Source organism: Carassius carassius, chromosome 37 (assembly GCF_963082965.1).
Source record: "Carassius carassius chromosome 37, fCarCar2.1, whole genome shotgun sequence".
NCBI lineage: Eukaryota > Metazoa > Chordata > Actinopteri > Cypriniformes > Cyprinidae > Carassius > Carassius carassius.
In genome coordinates, this window is record NC_081791.1 from 14,492,304 (window position 1) to 14,503,360 (window position 11,057).

Below are 11,057 nucleotides of genomic sequence, written 5' to 3' on the forward strand. Positions count from 1 at the left end.
TGGTTCGTTTGGTTGGCCCGTGCGCTTACGTTTACGGGAGCTGTCCTTGTCGACAGAACCAGCGGCAGACGGTGAACAGTAATTATGTTCCATAAATAAGTAACACAATCCACCATAAAACGTGCAAGAAGAAGTAAATAAGGAACTGCTTGAAGCAAGCTAGTGGTTTGCTGGACGCTATACACTACTTCCGCATTTGTCCACGACACAGTTGTCATGTGGTTTCTACGTCAGTAAAGGCGGTAACAAAGGGGTACTAACGTCATTGACAGGCGACTGCACTGCCCCGTGTCACTGTTTAGAATGGGAATTTTCTCATGGTTTACAAGTAGTAGAAAACATTAGAGATATTGTTAGTAATCAACTGGACAAAATATATAACACTAGCCTAGTGGTTTTTGGATATTTTACTGCAAATAGCTTACAAATTGTACCTTTAAGTAATTTAGATTACGTTACTCTATATATATATACACACACACAATTATTTATCTTATATATAATTAAATGATGAAAAATCCAAGATACTGTAAAAGCAAATTAACTTGCGATTGGTTAGCTCATTTGCTCTTTTGGTCATGTCAGTCAGACGATTTTCCTGTGTAAGTTATTTGTTCTTGTGCAGAAGAAGCTGCAATGTGGACCCGGCTATATGTCGCTTAGTCAAAGTCTGACTATGTGAGACTGCTTATATGTCGATGAGTCTGGGGTATGCAGTGTGCTGTGTGAGTATGTGTGTAGGCAGATAGGGCCGGTAATGTGCAGGAGTGACATAGAGGGTGTCATCATTCTCATGCTGACTCACTAACCCCAGCCTTCCTTTCCCCTCCTTTCTTCTTCTCTGGTGCACTGCATATATGCACAACAGGAAGGTTCTGCACAGTCAAGAGATAATCAGGAGACACGGCCCAGACAGAATCAGAATTTTTCACCTGTTCTGCATTCGTTTTGGTGGAAGAATTGACTTAAACATAGTAAAATGTGTTAACGAAGAGCTGAGCATTTCTTAAAAAAAAGATTTTTTTTTTTTAAAAATGACTGACCCTAAACTTTTTTAGGGTATGCAGAAATTAAGTGAATTAAGCATAACTCTAATGCCACTAACCTTGCAAATCAAAAGAGATCGTTGCATCAATATGGTAGCCTCTGAAAATGAAAGCCAGCAAATCAGATTGCAGCAGATTCTTCCTGGACCTGGTCAGATTTTTTTTTTTTTGTGGAATATATTTGCTCAAGCGCATTTGCATCTTGTGGGGCTACTTGCTGGCATCATACACACTCACTTCCAGGTCTATAGCCCCAGATTTCCCTCACCAAGAGACTGCTTAAACGTGCAGTTATGTTCAGTGTGCAGGAGGCAGATGGTCTGGAGATTATGCTGAATATTCATATTGATCTGTGTTTTCCCAAAACTTTCAGCAAGTGTGCTCTAGTGCCATTTGGTAAGACACTGTTGATAGTGTACTGAGATTTCCCAGGTCTGCCTTGCCCTGACCGGCCCTGACTACCCTGACCGGCCCTGACTACCGCGACCCAACCCAATCTGCTAAAGTTAAAAGGGAGAGACAGACAGGCATAAATTGTTCACCGCCTTATGTAATATGTCTAAGTAACCAACAGAGACAAACTCGCGCTCACACCCACACACAAACACAACCCCCTAAAGCTAGAAGAAACTCTAACCCATATTCAAACATTAAATAAGAACCACACCAGTCTAACACACCAGGAGCCAGTGATCTGGCACTGTGAAACAATGCAGGAGATTACTTTGTTAACTGGCAACATTCAAAATCAAGATGTCTGCAGCACAAAAAAATAAAAAAAGCAAGAAAGGGCTGATGAGTCAGTGTGCTGCTCACTTCACTCTTATTAAAGAGACAGGCCACTGACAGAGTCTGAACACACACCACAACTACTGAGCGAAGTAGTTTAGCTGCACTTCCGTCCACTCGCATTCAGACGTCAGCTGAAATGACTTGTTTACCAAGCCATGACAGTTTCCATGAGAAAATAGACAGATATTCCCTCAACACCTACCAAATAAAAACAAATATGAACACTAGATGACGAGGCAGATTAAAATAGGCCTCAAGGAAAGAAGCTTTTTGGAGAATAAATAAACTGAATCTGGACAGACATGAGATGCCTTGAAAGATAAATTCATCAAAAAAGAAAATTCTGTCATTGTTTACTCACGCTCATGTTGTTCCAAACTCGTCTCAAAACTCAAAAATGTCTCAAAAAAGGAGATATTAAGAATATTGCATTTGTTGCTCTTTTCCAAACAATGGAAGTGGAGACAGTTTTGGTCCCTATCCAGTTTAAATGTATGGAAAAGTGCAGCTTGCACAATCTGCTGAATATCTTCCATGTTCCATGCAGGAAAATCATGGAACAACATGATACTGAGTAACTGAGAATTTTATTTTTTGCTGTGCTGTGACTTCTTGTTCTTCTGTGGAACACATACAAAAATATTTTGCATGTTGTTCAAGATGTTCTTTTCCATACAATGAAAGTGAAAACTGTCTCTGGTCCCCATCCAGGTTTACTGCAAAAGAGTAACTTGGAATTAAAGAAAATCTCACATGTTTGGAACAGCATGATGGTGAGCAACTGATGTGAACCGTATTTTGCTTTCACTTTACTATAATCGAAGAAAGTAGAGACGTGTCATCCATAATTTTACTATATGAAAGAGAGCAGCTTGGACAGTCTACTAAATATCTCTTTAGCAGTCTTACAGGTAACTAACTGTTTCCAGAACTTTCTTTTTTTTTGAGGACTGTCACTTTAACAAATGATATCCATGACACTAATGTACTGTCATTGAGTTTCTTTTATCAGAAAAAAATGTCCTTCTGTTCAGTTTCTAAAAATGGAACAAAGAGAAATGATATAGAGGGAATAAAAAGAAAAACATAAAAATCATTCCAGGCCTATGCTGCTTTGATGTAAGTGGACAGACAATGCTTGAGTTATTTCTGCAGAATGACTAATTCATATACTCTTTACAGGGCTCATCTTATTGTCAATCAGTGTTTTTTTTTTTTTTTAAAGAGCAGAAAATAAACTCTTCTTCCCATGAGCTCCCTGTTTTGTAGTGTCTCAGTGACAAGGGTAAATACAGAACAGAGGCCTGCAGGCCTGCTGCTGACAGGACTTTACTAATGGGATCAAACACAGTGGCGGTAATGAAGGTGCTGTCATACTGAGGGAGAGAAAAAGGTGATTTTGCCAAAGTGACGGTTAGGACATAGCAGACACACTCCCTCTGGAATAGGCTATAAGCTAATAATTAAAAAATTATTAGCAGCAATTCACTGGGAGAAAAAGCCTTTGGTCACAATGTCTCTGAACACTGATGAATGTTGTATAATATACCTTTTTTCCACATACTTGTTTGACATAACACTTACAGAGCTGTAGCTGCAACTTCTGGGATGTGATTTTAGCTTGCTAGGCTCACTGGTGATTTCTGAACTTTTTTATGCACATTCCCCAACAACAAAACCTGCTTGAATTACCTCATTTATGATTATGTCTCCCTTATCTTCTCATGTGGGCACAAAACCACTCAGCGCATGTTACTGTAAGTGAACATTACCTTCTATCTTTATAAGTTCATAGGATTCCAACCCCCTCCACATGCACTCCATTATCCTCAATCTTATTCTCTTTGTCCATCTGTTCTTTACTCTACATATTTACCTCCTCCCTTCCACCTTCACTGCAGTGGCCTGTATTCGTTACACTGGTTTCAGGCTTTCAAAGCGAGACGTGGACTGCATTGGCGTAAGAGTCTGTAGGGAGTAGCATAAGCTGCTCGGCTTTGATTCTAAACACCTGCTCATGGCCCAGACATTTGTGCGATCTTGTCCGAATACACAAGGACGGGATGATTCTTGTTCAATTGGTGTGTTGCAAAAAGGCTAGAGACATGTCATAGAAATAAAATCTAAACATGAACCGCCATCCCATGGGTCATTTGTTTTCACCATGTCCTGGTCTATGCACATGTTATCTAACCCAGCATCAGCGCTGCCAATCATGTGTCAAGACGTATCCGCAACTCCACACGCTCTGCTGAAAGCATCATTGTCATAGGAATTCCCATATATATATATATATATATATATATATATATATATATATAAAATACTCATTAAAATGATAACTAAAACTATAAATGAACTAATTTTTTACGATACATTTTTATCTATATAAGACTGAATGTGGCTGCAGATTTATCTAGACATCTTCTAGGTCAACTTTCCTTATTGCTGCAACAACAGCATTCAAACTGGGGCAACCTGGACAGAGAACTGGAGCACCAACAACTCTTTCCCTTTTTCTGTAAAGTTTCCAAGCAGTTTTAGTATGAGACAAATGCAAGATATAAAGTTACTTACAATTAGGGAATCCAAAACAGTCAAGCAACAGCCTTAATGGGCAACACCATTGCATGAACTGAAATTGTAATGTTCAATGAGAAAATCTATAACCATACATATAAATAAGGGCATTTATTTGTCTGAAATATTTTTAACTCATTGATTTATGTATTTAAATTAGACATAAAATTCCCACATTTGTCTGTTTGAAATAAGTTTACAAATCTAATACGTACTCCTAAACTGTAAATTAATATCTAATATAAAAAAGGCTATTTAAACCACATAACACACAGATAGGATAAGTTGTGAAACTTAAATATAGGCCTATTTAATATTTGTATTATTTGATATCTTTATTAGTCTAGGAAAAGTATACATATACTGTATAATATAAATATATATATATATATATATATATATATATATATATATATATACTATAAAGATATAGTATTCATACCTGACTGAGATTATAAAGTATATGAATTTAAGTATTATGTTTTGCATGTAGAAAAGCTTGTGTAATCATCTTTCATATAAAATAAAGCATAAGAATTTGCCATTGAACATTTAGTAGCATGATTACCAATCAAATAAACCAGGCATGAAATTACCCCAAAACCATCTTGGTCCTGTAAATTCTTCATATTCTTACACTCAGTATGTTGTCATCTCAGGAGGATGGTGTCAGGAGATTTATTTCAGCCCTGTGGGTCATTTGAAATTGGTTAAAACTGATGATGTTACAATTCACTGCCTGGCCCCCTCCTAAATTGAGCAGACAAACACACAAACACACAAACACAAAATTATGATTGATTAGCCTCTCAGGTGATTATGATTGATTTAACTGCTGCTCTTTTAAATTTGTTTAAAAAAGAAAACCATTCTTATTGAAATGCCAGTAGTTACCAGTGACTGATAAATGTTTGAAACGTCTCTTTTCTGTGTTTAGCCTCCACACAGCACGGTGTAACAGTTTAAATCTCTCTGAAATTATGTTAACCCCCAGAACTGGGATCCTGCTTTGACGGTCATACATAAATGGCCAATCAGAGTCGAGTATAGATTTACGGACTCATACACGGTCACCAAGCTGTCTGAGGCATGCGAGACTACAACCACCCCTCCTCTCCTTGTCCCACACCCAGCATACTCGCACACCTTGCAGCAGGAAGAAGAAAAAAGTCCGCACGGTTGCCAAGGAAAATGAAAGTAGAGCACCTTGAGCAAGGCGATGAAGTTCCCACACCGCGCTCCATCAGTCAGGTGTGTTTCCCATCGCGCTGTTTTCCACAATAAAATGACCTTTACTGGTCACCTTCAGAGGGCGACCGGTCCTCACGCAAAAAATAAGTGTGACAGCTCTAATAGTTACAAACCAAACGCGATTCTTTCGAGTCTCGTGAGCGGCTCGTGGTGTTAACTGAATTAATATCGCGAAGATGCTACTCGTGAGAGGATGGTGCGCCACTCGCATCCGGAAAAAGCGCAATGCCCCTCCGCAAGGTGACCAGTGTGGGTCCCAGTGCGAGGTACACACGCTCACAGAGATGTTAGACAAAAGCAACACAACTATACGCTAAAGGAGCGTGGGTTTTGCCGATCTTGTAACAAAACGAGAGAACATGACACATTTTCTGTGCAGGAAAATGTCAGAACATCCTGGGAAGTCATACGGTCCAACACAATCCAGAGGACAAGCGATGGTGAACAGTCAACAAAGCACCTCATAGATGAGAACACGTGAATAATTAGACAATTAATAGATCATTAAGGCTTCAGTGCAGAAGTTTTACGTGCTTGACAGCTATCAAAATACACGACGAAAATATCTGCATTAGAAAAACATGCAGGGACAATTTAACAGTATGACAGAGAGACCCGCCAACTGTTACCATGGCAAACACATCCTGACTGGTGTAAATATCTGAAACTCACCAGGCCATGCTCCAAGGACTTTGGTTTGTTGGGAAAGGGTAATAGCTATCCTGGAGAAACACAAGAGGGCTGGATTCACTCAGTAGCTGTTATCATGTCGTCCTTATCTCCCGGGTGTTCAGCAGTGTGTTTACGGATGGAGATTATGGGTCCTAAAATAGTGCAGTTGCTGTCTGGTTAGATGGAGGTTCCGCAGACGAAAAAAACTAGAGATGGAGAGACATCGTTTTGAGATGACTGTCCCGACCAGTGAATCAAAAAGGCAAAGGTATTTTGTTTGTGTAAATCAAAAAGGTGGTGAAGCGTGGTGATGCGGTATTTGGATTTTCTATGCGATGTGTGATGAGAGCCCCCTCGCTGAGCTGCGCGCTGAGGACCGTGGACGCAGCATCCGCGCGGGCTGCTATGCGCGCGGATGGAGAGGACGGAAAGGAGGAGGAGGGTGGACTTTCTCTCTATCCCCACCCTCAAATCCCTCCTACTCTGCTCCGTTACAGTGCGATCACGTCAGCTCACACACAACATGCCACATGCGCCGAGTTCAAACCTCCGTGTTTATGCAAGAACGGGATGGAGAGGTGCATTGGGTCATTTCACGACACGGGTACCATTTAGCCATTTTACCAAGTAATTTATATATAAAAAAATAATATTCTATGAGACAACTAATGTCTTAAGTGCAAAGAAACTACTTCTCAAGCTAAATTATGTAAAGCTAAATTATGTAAATTAATATAAAAAATTACATATGCAAACACAAGGTTGATGGTAGCAGGGTTGACTAGTGCTCAAGGTCAAGAAACTGGAAGTTGTTCATTTTTACTGTACATATTTCCACAAATATACTTTTTTTTGCACAATAAACTTAATAACAAAGGGTTCACTAACTAACCTTACTGAAACATACATTTAAATAGAAAAAGTGGTAAAAAAAAAAGCGGAAGTAGTTGACCTTGAGGGGTCCATGTCCACTAACATAAAGAAAATAAATTAAAGCACATGTAAGGTGTATATAATATTTATATAGCTAGATATATAGAAAAAAATACATTTACAATTACATACAGAATTACATTTTAGTCTGGGAATAGGCTTAAGCCTTGTCTGTGAAACCAGGGGAAAATGTTTAATTAGTAAAATACATGTGTGTGAATTCTTCCAGATACATTTTCCTTTTATTGGATAGATAGATAGATAGATAGATAGATAGATAGATAGATAGATAGATAGATAGATAGATAGATAGATAGATAGATAGATAGATAGATAGTGCATCTAATAGCCAACTATGCAAATTTGCTTCAAAGCAGCAAACAGCTGAGCAGTAGTTTTTTATGATGTGCATTTGATTCAAATCTGGATCATAATCCTCTTGGTGTCCCTGGTACATCTCACCTTAAAGTTGTGTTTTCAATTCATAAATTCAAACGCCCCATCACACCCACACAGGTGTAATCTTCTAGCTGTTTTCAAGCATACAGGCCTAGATCTAATAGCCCTAATGCAGAAGGCCTCTCAGACCAGCGAGAAAAAGCTTTTATGTGCTGACGAGTGCTCAAGTGGGCATCTCCTGAAGCCTTCATATGCAAACACATACACACAGGCAATAAATGCTCTTCAGCAGATGTTCATGTTAACTCGAAAGCACAGAGGAAAATACCAAGAATTGGATGTCTGTTTTTGGTAGCTTGCACCTAGTTATCAACAATATACTCCCAAGTCTGACATGTCTAAACTGACAATCCATGTTTTACTGTTCTTGCAATCAACATGAGAAAAAAATGCAACCATTGGCTGATTTTACATGCTTCCAAGTGTGCACTCTCCGACTACACATTTTTCTTCCCTACTTACGCACACGAGACTGCTCTCACTGAAATATTTGTGATGCACATCCGGGAAAGTAAAGAGAAAGTTTCAGATGAGGAGTTTTATCTATAATTCAGAGGTGAGGGTTTAGGAGATGGCTGTCCCTCTGGGAGATGCCGTGCATTAGCCCTGCAGGTAGTGCATCCCAGCTCTGGAGCCCAACCCAACAGATGGAGTCTCCCTGTCAGTCAAAACACAATCCGCCCAATCGCGTGTTACATCTCGCCGCTTTACTGAGGAACTCCATCCAAAAGCTACCCGAGTGAAACCGTTCCATGTCTGTGAACTCCAACCCACATCTCCAGGATTCAACATGAATGTTGTTGCATCTAAAGGCTCTCTATTCTGGGATGGATATTAGATTTGAACCATTCACCATTTCACAGCTATGTCAGCAGTGCATGAGCAGAAAACAATTCAAGATTAGTATTAAAGAGATAAAAATCGACTTTTACTCACCCTCATGTTGTTCCAAACATATGCTTTGCTTTCTTCAGTGGAACACAAAATACATACAATGAACAAAAAGAACAAAACTAGACCCCACTGACCTTCACTGTATGGACAAAAACAAGATTTAACCCCTTTTAAAATATATTTTTTCCACAGGCCAAAGTCAGTCATATAAGTTTAATATGGGGCTAAGTAATTGATGACAAATTTTAATTTTTGGGCGAACTATCCATTTAATGGTCCCTTGGTAAATCATCCCATTTATACTGTAATTTTTACCTGTAACTACTCGTTTCTAATCCCCTTGCACTTCTTTCTGTTTCTCATTATGCTGTAAATACGAAGAGATACATTACAACACTTTCATTTAGGTTTTTTTAAGCACTCTCTGAATTGAACATCAATAGTTTGCCTCTTTGCGAGTTGATTGATTTGGCTGCACTCCCAACTCTGGCAGGAGTTCTGATGTCAAGAAGAGAAAAAACGCTGCATCTTTGGTCTGCAACAGATATAGTAGTACTTCCAAAATGGTAGCATGTCAGGGAATATTCTAAGGGCGAATGAGCTGTTTGCAGGTTGGATGGTGTATTGAAGAAACTGAAAAATGTGAGCCTTGATGCAAAACTATTGTTCTGGGCTCAAGGATGCAGTGATTTGCAGGTTGAATGGCTCGTTCAAGAAATAAAAATTGTCATTTATTCACATCTCATGTTGCTACAATCCTGTATGACTCAATTTCTTCTGCTAAATTGAAAAATGGGTATTGTGAAATACTGTTTTTGTCCATACAAAGAAAGTCAATGGGGTTCAAAACAACACTGGAATAAATTGACTTTTAATGTGTGGACAAAAACCAAACAGTTTTTTTTCCTTCAAAATATGTTCTTTCTTGTTCCATATAAAAACTACCTTGAAATATAAACAATGTATATGTAGAAAATAAAACTAACATAGATTAAAAGGGTGGTTGATTGCAATTTTTTCCTTTTTTAAACATTAGCTAGTGTATAATTTTGCTGCTAGAGCATAAACAGTATCTGCAAAGTTATGAAGCTGAAAGTTCAATGCAAACGGATATAACATCTTTTAAAATTCTGGTGGTTTAATGCCTACAAAAACGGCTGGTAGGGACTACAATGTGTTACTTCCCGGGTTCATGACGTAACAAACCCAGATAAACCCCACCCTCAGGAAAAGGCAGCAAAGGGGGCGAGGCCATGCTGCGCTGCTTTAGAGAAGAGGAAGAGAAAACTAGAGGTGCAAGCAAAAATCTATTCATATATGTTGCAAAATCAATGTTCTAAAGCAGCGGTTCTTAATAGTGTTCAACACATCCCCCTGCTCTGCACATGCTCTGTATCTCTCTCGCTCTCATTCAGCTCAGCTCCAACAATGAACAGTAACAATTATACACTTATTTTCACATAGTTATGAGAAGTGTTAAACATGGAAGGGACAGAGAGGTGTGAAATAAAGGTCACTTATGTGAAAAACAATGCTTTTTCTTCTTCTTTAAATGAAGCATTAACACGTTAGACTGCACCCGATAAACAAAATCAAGCCTAGAAAATAAAACAGTAAACCACCTCTTTAATAAATTATTAAATTGTTAGCGCCTTGTGCTGAATGTGTTCGGTAATGTTAATGCATTTAACCATATAATAAAAATGTTATCAAAATATTGACTAATAACAACAAAATTGGACTCATTTCAACATTCTTAAAATTTAAAATAAATAATTTCATATTTCACATGAGCAGCAAGTCATAGAGGTTTTGAACAACATGAGGGCAAGTAAATTATGACAATTTTCATTTGGGGTTTCAATTTTAAATATTGTTTAGTTTTATTTCCAGTATTTATTTTAATTTTTTTTGCAAATCAGTTTTGACTGTGTTAAAAAAAGCTCAAGAATCAAGAAAAAAAACATCCAGTACCATTACAGGAAAATGGAAAAGAGGATTTTTAATAGAGTAACCTTGAATGGGTGAAAAGAGTTTGGAGTGATCTGTTATGCGAGGCAGTAAGGAGAAAGGACAGGAAAGAGAAAGAGACTACGAGATGAACAACATTAGAGAAAAGCCGCGCCAAGAATGCAACAAAGAGGCTTGCTTTTACACAGGACAATATCTAGGAATGGGGGACACAGATTGAAAGAAGAGAGCCAAGAGAGATGGCAAAGAGAGTAAGGTTAGAGTCACAATCAATCCCATCCTTCCTATTCCCAGCACTCTATCCCATAGTGAGGGCCATGCTGATGTTTTATTGATGGAAGAGAATCCAGCTGCACATGTACCCTCTCCATAATTCATGATGCCCAGCATTAGGGCCTGCCTGCTGAGAGATGTGTATGTGTTTGTGTGTACGTAACTGTGTGCGTGTGGCAAGGAGAG

At 38.6% G+C, this 11,057-nt stretch overlaps 1 protein-coding gene across 5 annotated transcripts in view; it reads right to left on the reverse strand.

Annotated features, from left to right (window-relative positions):
* Window positions 1-6,756, reverse strand: part of atp2b3b (ATPase plasma membrane Ca2+ transporting 3b) — a 53,985-nt gene extending 47,229 nt beyond the window's left edge. For all 5 annotated transcript variants that reach the window (XM_059527660.1, XM_059527659.1, XM_059527663.1 and 2 more), the window contains exon 1: window positions 6,342-6,756. The gene's annotated coding sequence lies outside the window, so the exon portion shown is untranslated. The remainder of the gene's footprint in view (window positions 1-6,341) is intronic.
* Window positions 6,757-11,057: the final 4,301 nt, after the last annotated feature.